Source organism: Urocitellus parryii, chromosome 10 (assembly GCF_045843805.1).
Source record: "Urocitellus parryii isolate mUroPar1 chromosome 10, mUroPar1.hap1, whole genome shotgun sequence".
Taxonomy (NCBI): domain Eukaryota; kingdom Metazoa; phylum Chordata; class Mammalia; order Rodentia; family Sciuridae; genus Urocitellus; species Urocitellus parryii.
In genome coordinates this window covers 97,030,840-97,046,023 of record NC_135540.1, presented here as the reverse complement: position 1 = coordinate 97,046,023, position 15,184 = coordinate 97,030,840, and the positions used below count along the sequence as shown (strand labels likewise).

Here is a 15,184-nt window from a genome sequence, read left to right as displayed (position 1 = left end):
TAAGTGCTATATTTTTTTTTCTCTTAGAACTGCTTTTAAAACTGTCACAGAGATTTTTTTTAAGAGAGAGAGAATTTTTTTAATATTTATTTTTTAGTTTTCAGTGGACACAACATCTTTATTTTTATGTGGTGCTGAGGATCAAACCCAGCGCCCCGAGCATGCCAGGGGAGCACATTACCGCTCGAGCCACATCCCCAGCCCCATGTCACAGAGACTTTGATGTTGCATCTCTGTTCTTGTTCATTTCTAAGGATTTCTTAATTACCATTTTCATTTCTTATTTGACATATTCTTCATTTAAGAAAATATTGTCCTATCTCTAAGTGTTTATGTGGATTCTATTATTTTTTTCTGATTTATAACTTTATTTCATCATGATCTGATTGGATAGTTGGGATTAGATCAATTGGCTTGTATTTGCTAAGATTTGCTTTGTGGCTAGAATATGATTTGAGCAAAGTTTCATGTGGAAGTGAGAGGAAGGTACATTCAGCTGTTATGGGGTAGAATATTTGTCTACATGCATCTGTTAGGTACAATTGACTTACAGTGCTATTTAGGTTGGAGATATTTTTTATTGATTTTATGTTTTGATAAACTATCTACAGATAATAAGGGTGTGTTGAAACCACTCAGTATTATTGTGTTAGGATCCATCTGGGATTTAATGTCATAAAGAGTATTTTTATGTAATCATGTATGTTGAAATTTGAGGAATAAATGTTTATTATTGTTATATTTCTTGTTGAATCATTTCCCTTTATTAGGATTAATTCTGAATAATATTTGCTTAAAATCTGCTTTGTCAGACATGAGAATAGCTATTCCTCTTTCTTTTAGGAGTTTGTATGCATGGATTTTTTTTCATCCTTTTACCTTCAGCCTGTGGATATCTTTTCCTATGAGTCTCTTCTACACAGCATATAGTTGGCTGTTGATTTTTGTTCCATTCTGTTAACCAGTGTCTTTTACTTAGAGAGTTGAGACCATTAGTATTCAGCTTTAGGATGGATAGTTATTTATGGTTTCTTGCCATTTTGGTCTTTTGTTGTGTGTCATCCTGTCTCAATTCTAATTAAGTGGGGTTTTCTTATGTTGAATTTCCTCTGTTTGGGAGTTTTAGGAATTGTTTTTAGTTCCTTTGTGTGCATGCATTTTATCTTTGAGTATTCATTGTAGTGCTGTTTTGTGCTCATGAATTTCTTTCTTTCTTTCTTTCTTTCTTTCTTTCTTTCTTTCTTTCTTTCTTTCTTTCTTTCTTTCTTTCCTTTTAGTTTATTCTTTTCAAGGTAAGCTTTAATTTCTTACCCCTTGAATATGAATCTGAGCTTAGTAACCTTTGGCTGGCAGTTGTTTTCTTTTAGGACTTGAAACATCTCATTCCAGGCCCTCCTTGATTTTAGGGTGTAAACTGAGAAATCAAAAGTGAGCCTTATTGGTTTGCCTCTTCTTGTGGCCTCCTGTTTTTCTCCTGAAACTTTTAATATTCTTTTTTTAAATTTTCTATGTTAGACATAGAAAGTGGTCTTTCATCTCCTGTAATTTACCTCTAATTTCTTCCTTAGATCTTCTTTTGGTTCATTGAACATTTTATTTTTTTTTTAAGAGAGAGTGAGAGAGGAGAGAGAGAGAGAGAGAGAGAGAGAGAGAGAGAGAGAGAGAGAGAGAATTTTTAATATTTATTTTTTAGTTCTTGGCGGACACAACATCTTTGTTGGTATGTGGTGCTGAGGATCGAACCCGGGCTGCACGCATGCCAGGCGAGCGTGCTACCGCTTGAGCCACATCCCCAGCCCTCATTGAACATTTTAATAATCAGATTTTGTAATTATTCTCTGGGATTTTGTCTACCTCACTATCAGTGGAATCTTTTGTTGGGGGATTGAGGATTTAGGAAGGAGATTTGTTTGTCTGTTCCTTGTGTTTTCAGAGGACTTGAACTTGTGCATCAATTGAGATGGATTCTCCTACTTCTTTTTTACACATGTCCTTTTGTGTGTAACTATCTTATTTTTTCTGGGACTTCTCTCTGTTTTTGATATGTGAATAGATGCCATGAGTTGGGACATGAGATCCTCTCTGACTGACCTCATTGGGTCTTTGGTTTTGGGTTGGGGCTTTTGTTTCCTTACTTCTTTGAGTTGGAATTATGTCAGGGCTCAAATGGAATAGATTGTGTATGGAGTGACATTTACTGTTGCTTGGTTGATACATATTTTTTGGCAGCAGGATCTCTACTGTTGATATTGAAGTGTTCCAGTTTCTTAAATGTCATTGTCTACTTTGACATTTATAATACTATTTGGCACCTATTTATAAATGGTGGGGTCTGCATTTAACAGCAGTACCTGTGAACTAGATCAGGAGTTTGATAACAGGTGTTTATATATTGTCTAGTGTATTAATCATTACCCCAAATTGAATGGGCTGGGAATTACATGGTCTGATAGTTTTGTTTTTGTCTCTTCTATTCTTTGTATTAAAGTGTAACTGAAGATGAAGTGTCATTAATTTGTATGAGGGGCAAGACATGCTGCCTGTTGTTGGGGTTTAGTTCAGCAGCAGTCTCTAATCTATAAACTTAGTGTCCCCAGAGTTTCCCATCACTTCTTAGAATAGGGTGAAATAAATAATAGTAAAAACCATTGCAAACAACACACAGTATTAAAGTAAATACTCAGTTTCTTCAAAATTAATTACCACTAAAAATCAGGGATGGGTTTATTGATTATCAAAGGTGAAAACAATAACCATGAACTACATCTAGCTTTGAAGTGAACAGCAGGCGTCAACTATTTCATCCACAACATTAATGATTGCATCAGCATTAATGGTGAGAGCAGGAGTAATATAAGTCAATTAGTTCTGAAAAATAGTAAAAATATATTTAGTTAAGGGGAAAAAAATAGAATTCCTTATGAAAAGTGAAGGAACTGTATTCAATGATGTGGTCAAAATAGTTGACCAGACTGGGTGGTCACTTTCTTTTCTTTGCTTTTTTTAATTTATATATGACAGCAGAATGCATTACAATTATTATTACACATATAGAGCACAATTTTTCATATCTCTGGCAGTATACAAAGTATGTTCACACCAATTTATGTCTTCATACCTGTACTTTGAATAATAATGATCATCATTTATAACCCCATACCCCTTCCTTTCCCTCCAACCCCTCTGCCCTATCTAGAGTTTGTCTATTGCTACCATGTTCCCTCTTCCTATTCCACTATGAATCAGCCTCCTTATATCAAAGAAAACAATCAGCATTTGGTTTCACTTAACATTATCTTCTCTAACTCCATCAATTTACTTGCAAATGCCATGATTTTATTCTTTTTATTGCTGAGTAATATTCCATTGTGTATATATGCCATATTTTTTAATCCATTCATCTATTGAAGTGCATTTAGGTTGGTTCCACTGTTTAGCTATTGTGAATTGTGTGGCTATAAAAACATTGATATGGCCCAATCAATAAATGGGCCAAGGACCTGAACAGACACTTATCAGAAGATGATATACAATCAATCAAACAAATATATAAAAAAAGTTAATAATCACTAAAAATTAGAGAAATGCAAATCAATACCACTTGCTAAGAGCCATAGCCAAGTAGGAATGATGCATGGCATTTTGGGTTGAAAGGTAAAGCCAGCAAGCCATTGAGATGATAATGATTATGTTAAGATGTGCATTCAATTGGAGATTAGACCCCTGCTGTCCATCTTGGAGCTCCGGGGGACTCCCAGAGAGTTCCCATTGGTTGGGGAAGTGCAGTAGGAGGGAATTCCGGAGGAGGGATTTCCTGTTGGTGTGTGTGTCGCTGCGTGGTTCACGCTGCGTGGTTGGTGGTGTGTCGCTGCGTGGTTCAGAGAACGCCACTGCGTGGTTCGTGGGAAAATTCCCAGGGAGCATGTGTGGAGTGTGCTGGTGGAGTTCAGAAATAAAGTTTGTTCCTGCTTCAGTGGCTCGTGATTTGTGCCCAGCCAGACTGCGGCAACCACTCTAAGATTTCATCTCACTCCAGTCAGAATGGCAGCTACTTTGCAAACAACAATAAGTGTTGTAGAGGATGTGGGGAAAAAGGCATGCTCATACACTGCTGGTGGAACTGCAAATTGCTGCAGCCAATATGGAAAGCAATATGGAGATTTCTTGGAAAATTAAGAACAAAACCACCATTTGACCCACCTATCCCTCCCTTGGTCTACACCCAAAAGACTTAAAAACAGCATACTACTGGGTGGTCACTTTCTATGTGTGACTGTCCAACTCCCAACTCTTGCTCTAACAGAGCAAGAGTTTGGAGTTGTTAAACCCTACCTGTTTTTGTGTTACTGAATGAACTTCCAGTTGGACTGGTTCAACACTGAAGCTATTTGACATAAAACTCAGCTTTTCTTCTTACTAGTATGAAGCAGAATGGATTAGAAAGTATTGGAGTTGGAGTTTTGTCCTCTTAGACCAGTTCAATGCACTCCCAGGGTAAAGCTTCTGCAGAGTTCTGTGAAGCGACGGGAGTTCCAGTAGGTTGGATTTAGGTCTAACAAGGACTTGGAACTTTGTTGAGTGGTGTCTACTTGGGAGAGATTAGATGGTTCTAAGGTTTTACAGTAACTGATCTCTGATGCCAGTCTCATTTTCATAAGCCTCCCAAGAATTCCAGTCATGGAACAGGGGGTCAGTTGTCCACTAACTGCTTTCCATTAGCAAAAATTTCCTGGGCTTCTTCCCCAAGTATATTCTCCATCTGGGCAGACTACTGACCCACTTTGGCTGGTCACATGAACTGCCAGTCTCAAAGGACAAAGGAGTCGGACTCCCCTTGGTCCCTTGACTTGAATACCCCTCAGTGAAGTCTACTTTGCACCTGTTTCACTCATATTCCAGGCACTCTCTAAGTCACCCAGTAGGCACCTGCCAGGATATTGTGTCTGTGTTTGCTTCAATCTTCTGGCTTTCATAGCTGCAGCACCTTCATCCAATGATGGCTCTGCTTCAGCTCTCTGTTTATAGTGAGATATAGAGTAGATTTTGAAGTACCAGTGCCCAGTGCAGCCTTGGATCAGCTAAGTTCAGGCAGCTTATTTGCTCTAAGATATTTCCATACCAAATGTGTTCTCCCTCCATTTGTGGTGAATCAGTGCCAGAAAGACAGCTGGATAGGCTCCAATATATTCTTTCTACTTCTTTTACAGTACCAAAATTTCTGAGTTCTTAAGCCACTTTGAATGTCCAGTATTAAACTTTAGTGAATTCCCTCTTTCACTCATCTTACTGAAAAGCAGTACACCCACTGCTTTGGTCCTGAGCTACAGTGTGAATTGGAATGCAGCTTTCCTATACTTCACCTTCTTCCTATCTAGAAATTTGGTTTGATGACTTCATGTCTTACTGAAGCCAGAAAGAAATATATATTTGCTATTTTCAGATAAAGCTGTTTTGTTTAAAGAATAATTCATAAAGCTGCATACCTAAGCCATCATTGGAAAACTTGAAATAATGCCTATCAACCTCAAATCTCAGTGGAGGATCATTAGCAATGAATATCATGGTGAGATCTAATTATCTCCTACTGCACTTGCACTTTAGGGGAGATGTTCCACTCATTTAGCTCATGCTACATAACATATTAATTAAATATTTTCAGTGCTAATCAGAATTCGTATAGAAAAAGAAAAGCACTACTCTATTTAAAAGGGCAGAATAAATTTTTCTATTTTGAAAATAAAAAATCTCTAATTTGTAATAGTCACAACACTAATATTATATCTTCTTTACTCTTCTCTTTAGAAACAAATAAAAGGCATTTATACAACACTAAAGCCATTTAATTTGTTCCCCTTCTTCTTAGGATATGATATTACATTTTTGCAATTTCAAAAAAAATTACTTCAACTAAATGAAATGAATTTTTAGTGCTATATTTTCTTTTCCATTGTCATCACAAAATTTCATAAGTATTTAGATATGCAGAATATAAGTTATTCATGGTGTCATTTTCACTTTCCTGAATTGAAAAATTCAAATATGCCAATTCATCTAAATGTAAGAATCTTACTTATTTCCCTTAAAAGTAACTTGCTAAGAAATTAAAATACTTAGATTTGGTAACTTCAAAATAGCTTTACAATTATAAAATTTCAGCAGTTGATTTTAATATTATTTACATATTAACAAAAGAGAGGAAAGGTAAAGCAACCAAAAGTCACATATAAAATTCTTCACACATTATCTATTTGTTGAGAATATAATGCGTGTGTACATGTCTGTACGTATGTGTATACATAGGTGTGTGTTATATATATATATGTGTGTATGTGTGTATATGTATATACTTACATACACATAGCCAGAAAATAAAATTATCCAGTAAATTATAGAGTCACCTAATGTTTCAAAACTAAGCAATAATAACTATCTATATGATAGAGTATTTAAGCTAATGATTATTCAACCAGTTGAATTTTAGTTAGTTATTGTCTCATTGTTTCTAGGTATGCTCTTTCCTCTCACACTAGGTCCTTTGAAAAATTATGATGTTGTCTTCATGATATGCAGAACCCTACTGTTTGATCCACAATCTCTTCATATTAATAAACTTTGAAAATATGTGATTTCAAAAATTATAATTATCTTGATCACCCATTTTTTTCCAATTAGACTTCTTGATCTACTTCAAAATTGTTCACTGTCTACAAATAAAGTACTTTAAAAGGCTCTGTCCCCTGCTAGATTAAACATAAAATAAGGGCACGGTCTGTGTAGGACACAATAAGCGAGATAGAAGACTGAGTCCCTTTTAGCCATTTCAGCTTCATATTATGCTCTTTGACACCATCATCAAACTCTAGATCAACTTTAATCTCTGGAGATATATATATATATATATATATATATATATATATATATACAGAATAATACAAAACTAATTTCTTAATTCTCTCTTTAAAATATTTATATTTATCTCTATTTTTTATCCATCCCACCATTTAAGATATTTTATTTTTCTAAAATATATTTTTATTTTAGTTTTAAATGGACCTTTATTTTATTTATATGTGGTACTGAGACTCAAACCCAGGGCCTCACACATGCTAGGCAAGTGCTCTACCACTGAGCCACAACCCCAGTCCCAAGATATTTTAAAATACTAACTTATAAGCTAATTTTAGGCTATAGGGGAGTATAATAAACATTATCTATATAAAATAGATTAACCAGTACTAACTAACCCTAGCCCTAACCCTCACCCTAACCCTCCCTCAGAAGCATCTATCACAGGAGAGTTCAAGACTCATAATTCAATCACCACTCCCAAAACATATCAATGGTGAATAAAGAGAAGGTGTTTTCTAGAAACTGGCTGTTCAAGTCCAATGAAAACTCTGAGAAAGATGAATACAGGAGAAACTCTACAAAGTATTCCCTAGAGATACATAGAAATGATTGAAATGAATAAAACAGTTGATAGCTAAAAAGAGGCAGTTGGCAGCAGAAGCAGAGAAATAATAGCCACTTTTTATGAAGGATGTTGAGAGTCACTTTGATGATTTTGTGAACAATCTCATTGAAAATTCTGCATCATTAGACAATGGTGGGTGTGTCCTCACAACTCTTTCAATTCTTGAAGAAATAAAAAACAATCACAGAGCTAAAAATCTCAGAGCATCTCCAGAACAAGTAAAGATTTTCATTAAAAGGAGGTTTCTTTTAAAATGAGCTCTTTGAAATTGACCACATCAGAGCAATATACCACATGTTTATTTCCCTCCTCTTTCTCTATCCTCAGCACACTCATGGTAGATTACATCAATGAAGGAAGGCTGGAACTTAAGTTTAATCTCTGGCCTTATGCTTTTGATAAATTTCCTACTGTTGTTTGGACATAGTGTATCATGTTGCCTGCATATAATTTCAATTCACTATTTTCTGTTTCAATGTTGGGTCAATGGCTACAGCAAGAGTTCTCATCCAGTGAGTGATCTATTGTCTTGTCCCTGGCTTGCTTTTTATGGTCTTCCAGCTTGGAATTATAGGTTTTGGACCAGCATATTTTGTATTAGCATATATACTACCACCAGCTTCTCAGTTCTTTGTTATACTTGAACAGATTCATTTGATAATGAAGGCTCACTCATTTGTCAGAGAGAATGTTCCTTGGGTACTGCTTTCATCTAAGAAGTAGAGCATGGTCCAATATCCACAGTCAACCAATACTTGTACTTCTTGTACTATCCTTATCTACCATAACAGCAATCCCAGAACTTCCATTGTATTTGCCCAGGTTTTGTGTTGTTTTATGTGTACTACATCTTTGAAAGACTCTGCACCACCTTGTTTCAGAAAATCAAACAGGAGCCTTTAGTGCCCATGTTCTGGTGCTGTGTGTATTTAACTCCATCTTAACAGATATGCTGATAACTGTTCCTTGCTCTTTTGTCTTTCTGCACTGCTGGATCAATGCCTTTGCTGCGATTTTCTGCTGTTGGTGGCAGGATGTTTTATAAGGGTTGTTGAAACTTTACATCATACAATATTATGGACCTGGAATATGATGGTCCATGACTGACTATACTACTATGCCTACAAGAACTTTTTTCTTGAAGAGGTTCAAGTCTGCTGCCATGTTGGCTGTCTTTGCCATATCTGCTATAGTGCATGAAGGCACACTCACTGTTTGCTTGAGCTATTTCTATGAAGTCTTCCTCATGTTCTTCCAGTTCTTTGGAATCAACTTCATTGTTATTGGTAGTTGGAAAAGGCACTTTGGAACATTATGGTGTAGACTTCCCTTTTTTGCAGGATGGAGTCATTTTTTATTTTTATTTTTTTATTTTTAAGAATGTTCCTCTGAAATAACTAACATTTCTGGATTATATACAGGCATGCTCCTGGACTTGCCATTACATGTTTAAGAAGCCTGTACTCTGTTTCCATCCTTGTCACTGAAGATAGGATATTTCTCCTGATTTTTGGATGATGTTATTATTTGGACCACTCCAGCCTTTTCAGATGGCTCACTTCATCTGTATGTGCCCTGGAGCTGAATATTGGAAGTTCCCTGGAATCTTGTATGCTTAAGAGGACTTTCTTCTTTCTTTTCTTTTCTTTTATTTTTTCCTTTTTGGAAGAAGGGAGACTTATAGTTTAGTTAATGACATATTTTTGCTGGGTCATCTTGGCTTAAGCCTTGTTAATTATATCTGTTTTATTCATTGACTTCACCTTATCAGAGTCCAAACATCATACTTGTCTGGTCACTAAACATCAAACTTAGGAAGAGATCATTTATGTACCTATGTCTTAGAGTTTTTCCTATACATATTGTTGGAAGGCATTTTAATTAAACGTGCAATTGGAGAAGAAAGGAAAATAATGTGGAAAGACTTTTTGCTATTTCTAGTAGAAAGAGAAAAATATCAATTTTCCAAAAATAATTTTGTTATACATTCTATTTTATATTTTTTGAAAGTTCAGATCTACTTGGTCTTTCTTTCTCTATACAATATTGTGAAGCAATTAGCTGCCTTTAATCTTGAATTCTTGAGTTTATGTCAGTAATAGTATATATTGAGAGTATCAGAACTAGCAAAAGAAGTAGCACAATAAAAACATTTCCTTGTATTACTTCCAGGGTATTAAAAAATATTTTCTGAGTTAATAATGTGTTTCAATTATTTTGTCTACAATGGAACTTATGTGGAAGGTTTTTTTTTAACTGTAAAGTAATAATTTATTTGAAGTTATTTAGAAATATCTTTTGGTATGGTTCTTTTATTTTCTTTTTTTTTTAAGAGAGAGTGAGAGAGGAGAGAGAGAGAGAGAGAGAGAGAGAGAGAGAGAGAGAGAGAGAGAATTTTTAATATTATTTTTTAGTTCTCGGCGGACACAACATCTTTGTTGGTATGTGGTGCTGAGGATCGAACCCGGGCTGCACGCATGCCAGGCATGGCGCGCTACCGCTTGAGCCACATCCCCAGCCCCTCTTTTATTTTCTAATAAATATTGACTTCCCTTATTTTTCAGATTAGTGAGTCTGTAACATAAGGATTATTCTCCTCCATTAATAGTAAAGTGATCATTACTGCCTTTGAATCATTTGTTTGATTATAGCATATTTTTGGATACATATGTGACTGTTTCCAAGGAAATTTACTTTATTATGTAATATTTCTGGGTTACAAGATATTCGTTCTTAATACAATGTGGGTGTAGGAAGGGTTTTGTTTGAATGTATGAAATATGATCATGTTTGTAAAGATTGAAAATTAGAAGGTATATCAGAGACCATATATTTCAATTTTCTACCTAAAAAAGTGAGACTTATATATTGTTCAAATGATTATTGTTAACTGAAGCAACCACTTGAAAGACTTTATTAATAAAAGATAGTTCTAGGATGTCTTTTCCCCACTGTTCTATAGCCATTTGAATCTCACAAGAAGATAAGGTGGATTTGCTTAACCATCATACTTGGTTTAGACTAAAGGTCTCCAACTTAAAAAAAAAAAAAAAATGTTTACTATACTTTTGAACCAGATGAGTTGAGGCAGTTTTCAAATGTAAAACCCAGGTTGATAGACACAATTCACCTCAAAACAGGTTATTTAAAAAAATTATTCTGTACGTTTCTAAGAATTAATGTAATGGGAACATCAGCCCTTGCAAGAGTACCTTAATATAGCTCATAGTTTTTGAAATTTTTCTTGAACATAAAATGAGCCAGTTACTTGAACCTATAACTACAAGAAAAATTAACTCTATACACAGGAAGCCAGGATTTTATATTATAACTTATAAATTGTACAACATACTGTTTAAAAATACTAACTTTAGATTAAGACTCCTAAATCTTTTACTGTGTTTCCTTCATTTATTAACTGTAGTTTTGGCAAGCTGTATCATTCTATTATGAAATGAAAAATATAGTTCCACACATCAGAGTATGATTACAAGCATTCCCTGGGAAAATGTATAAATCAAAATCACTAAAATTCTTGAAGTTATGCACATTATAATTATCAGGGAAATCAAAATCAAAACTATAGGGAGATTTTACCTCATACCTGGGAGGATGGCCATTATTAAATACAGAAAACAATGAGTCTTGACAAAGATGTGGAATGCTTGTGCACTGTTGGATAGAATGTAAATGGTGTAGCAGCTGTAGAAAACAGCATAGAAATTATTCAGAAATTTAAACACGAAACTACCATATGATCCAGTAATTCCACTTCTACTTATACATCAAAATAACTGAGTCAGGATCTTGTAGAAATATTTGTATTCCCATGGTTATGCACCACTATGCACAAGAGCCAAGAGATGAAATCCACCAAAGTGTCTGCAAGCAGATAAATAGAATAAGCAAAGCAAACATGTTATATACCAACATTGATGTATAAATCAACCTGGAAAAAGAAGAAGAAGAAGGAGGAGGAGGAGGAGGAGGAGGAGGAGGAGGAGGAGGAGAAGGAAGAGGAAATCCTTCTGAGAGCATTAGATATTTGAGAAAATAATTGTGTAATTAGGTATAATTATAGATTTTCTATACTTGTCTAAAAATGTGAAAACCCATTTAAACATATTAAAATATCAAATATTAGAAAATAGAGTGTACAAAACTTCTGATTCTTTTCATATTTATGTAGGTGCCTTTACAGTTGTGAATGATGTGGGATTCATTGTTACATATTCACACATGTACCCAATATAAAAATATAATTTGGTCAGCATCATTTCCTAGTGTTACCTCACCCCTTTTCCTCCTCTCTACTCTTTTCTGATTTTAAAGTATATTTGTTATTACTGAAAACATAAGTCAATATCAAAAATGTCAACCTAGTCAAACCAATAAACATGTCAAATCATCACATTAAAGTCAGTGCTGAAAAATCATGAGTTGCTAACATCTAACTAGGAAGTGTATTCTTTGTGTTTTCTCCCCCACTGAGGAACAAAACAGAAATATCTATTTAATTATTTGTGATTGCAGTTCATCCTTCGTTATCCATCAGAAGACTATTGTTACCTCTGTTTTTTCTACCTACTGTAGAATGTGCAAGTGAATTTCAGACTTTATTTTGTAATGTGAAATACTGAAGATTTAACTTGTCATAGCAGATGACAGGCATTTAAAACTTTTGCTGCTACTTCTAACTCTATTCTAAATATATTCAGGAAAACTGACATTTCTGAACAGATTATTTCCTGATTCTGACTGACAAGAATATTTACTGAAATAATTTATTCTTTTTTGAATGAAATATAGACTCAAATTGAAATGGCTAGAAAAAAGTAACTTCTGCAATTGATGTGTGGTATACTTTCATCTAAATAAGTAAAAAAGACAGAAAGAAAATTTTTATTGAGCTTAATTCATCCAAACCTAATTTTAATGCTAATAATTTAAGACAAATCAGCCAGCCTGTCCTTCCATTCTAAAGAATTGATCTTTTGCCAATCTGACCTACTATTAATATTTAACCTATTTATTTAACCTATTTTAGACTTAATATAGTGCTTTTTTATGTAGAAAACAACATAAATGTCTTCTATTTGTATATTGTATATATTGCAAGAAACACTACCTATAATAACATTTGGCAAGAGGAGAAAAATGGCAGAATATTGCAAGACAGCATTTTTCTTAGCTAGGCTACTGGGAACACAAACAGAGGGCATATCAGATCTTCCTGAGGCTTAGAGTGAAAAATTGGGAAACTGGAGGGTCAGTCTGTCCTAGCCATGGACTGCTTGACTCATTAGTAATATATATATATATATATATATATATATATATGAAGAAGGAGCCTCTCTACCAGAGTTTATCTCTGTAGAGATAAACTGTTCTCTCTTTGTCCACCATTTGAAATTGTAAACCACTTTTGCAAACTTAATGTTTATATTATAGATAATTATTAAATACATCATTTCTGTGTATTGTGGCAAAACTGTTAGACATCTTGATAGTTGTATATTCTTTGAAATCCAAGAGCCAATTTGAGATTACAGCTTATAAGAGCCCATTTGCATCTAAGTCTGCATGAGCCTATCTGAGCCTAGCATCCAGTGGAAAGTCAGAATCTAGGACCATATTTACCTGGGGAAATACAGGTTGCAGAGGCTGGAGGAAGCTGGGCTTTCCCCAGCTCTGGGAGTCATGAAGCTTGAGGGGATAGATGGGGTCCCCAACCCCTTCCCCAGGTACACATCCACTGATCAGGGTCTGGCCAGGTGCAGTATCAGCCCAGCACCCAACAGGGACCTCTGGATCCCTAACACCCAGTCTTCTAACCCCTCTATAGCACCAAACCCTGCCCATCACTCATTCTGTTAGGCCAACCTGACCCATACAGAAAAGTTCTCCATGACAGACACACAGGTTCAGGTGCCCAGCCCTCAGGACCACGGGGAGAGAGATGACTGGCCAGAAATTCAAAAGGGCAGGGGCAGGAGAGATCAAGTTTGGACACTAAATCAGAAACCAGGGATTGTGGGATTCACAGGCAGAGTAAGAAGCTAAGATCAGGCTCTTAAACCACAGGAGTGGAACACAAAAGAGATTCCTGGGGTGAAGTCTTCCAACATGGGCCAGCAATTGCTCTACCACACCTCTAGGAGTTCTGCTTCAAAGTCTAACCCTCTCACTCTAGAAACCCTCACCATACTGAGAGCTACCATCAAACTGCAGACAACTCTACCTATCTGCTGAGAAGGGAAGTTCCAACAGTTCAATTTTTCATGGAGATCTTTTTTTTATTTTTCCTTTTTCTCAGATCTCTATCGTTTTTGAAACCAAGTAATTTACATGTCTCAGTTCATTGAGGAATGATATGTCTGAATAGTATATTACAGTTTTGTTATGGTTCTTTTATCTTTATTTTTTTAAATATTTATTTATTTATTTTATAATTTTTTTCACTTATCTATTTCCTTGGATTCTTTTTTCTTGTGCTAACAGTCAATTTATTCCTCTTTCACTCCTCCTATAGTATTTTTTTTATCCTCTCTTCTCCTTCCTCATAAACATCACATTCTACACCACTTCTGTTCTCTCCTTGTCAACCATTTGAAATTGTAAGCCACTTTTGCAAACTTACTGTTTATATTATAGATAACTATTAAACACATCATTTCTGTGTTTTGTGATAAAACTGTTAGGCATCTTGATAGGAGCTATTTGGTTTAAAGTTGTATATTATTTGTATTAGATGCTGTTAATATTGATCTCCTACTTAAAGGCGAGTTACTGGAAACCTTCAGGGCTACTGTAAGTCTACAGGGAAGAAACTGTACTGCCTCAGATCCACATAGCTAAAAGGGAAGGTACACAAACAACATTAAAAAAATAAGGAAATAAAATGCTGCAAACAAACCAAGATGCTATAATAATAGAACAGTACAGTAGAAGAAATGTCAGAGAAGGCATTCAGAACGAATTTGGTTAAACTGATCTACAACATAAAGAAGGATGTAAGAAATGAAATCAGAGATAAATTCTAGGAGGTGATGGTGCTGGGGATATAACTCAGTTGGTAGAGTGCTTGCCTTGCATTCACAAGGCCCTGGGTTTGATTCCCAGCATCCCCCTCACACACACACACATACAAACACACACAAAAAGATAAATTTTAGGAAGTGAAAGATCACTTTAATAAAGAAATAGTGATTCTGGAAAGAAGTCAACCAGAAATCTACAAAATGAAGGAATCAATAAAACAAATGAAAAATCCAATGGAATATAACACCAACAAGCTAGACCACTTGGAAGACAGAACCTCAAACAATGAAACCAAAATAAAATATATAATCTTGAAAATAAAATTGACCACACAGAGAAAATGATAAGAAATCATTAATAGAACTTCCAAGAATGATGGAATAAGATGAAAAGAATAAATTTTAATTTTATTGGGATATATAAAAGTGTGGAGATACAAATAAAATAAATGCACAATCTGTACAATGAAATATCAGACTATTTCTCAAACCTAAAGAATGAAATGGGTCTGATAGGCCGATAGTCCCTGGCACTGCTCATGGGCTCATGGAGCGTGAGCACTGTCGGTCACTGGGCTGAGCTGCACAGAGCAGCTGGGACTTGGATGAGGCCACGATCTCCCACCCCCGTCCTGCCGAGCTGGAGCTGCTCCTGGGCAAGATATGAAAA

The 15,184-nt window shown here is 35.2% G+C and overlaps 1 pseudogene; it reads left to right on the top strand.

Moving 5' to 3' along the window:
- Window positions 1–7,339: 7,339 nt before the first annotated feature.
- LOC113187273 (sterol O-acyltransferase 1 pseudogene) lies at window positions 7,340–8,961 on the top strand (annotated as a pseudogene).
- The last annotated feature ends 6,223 nt before the right edge of the window (window positions 8,962–15,184 follow it).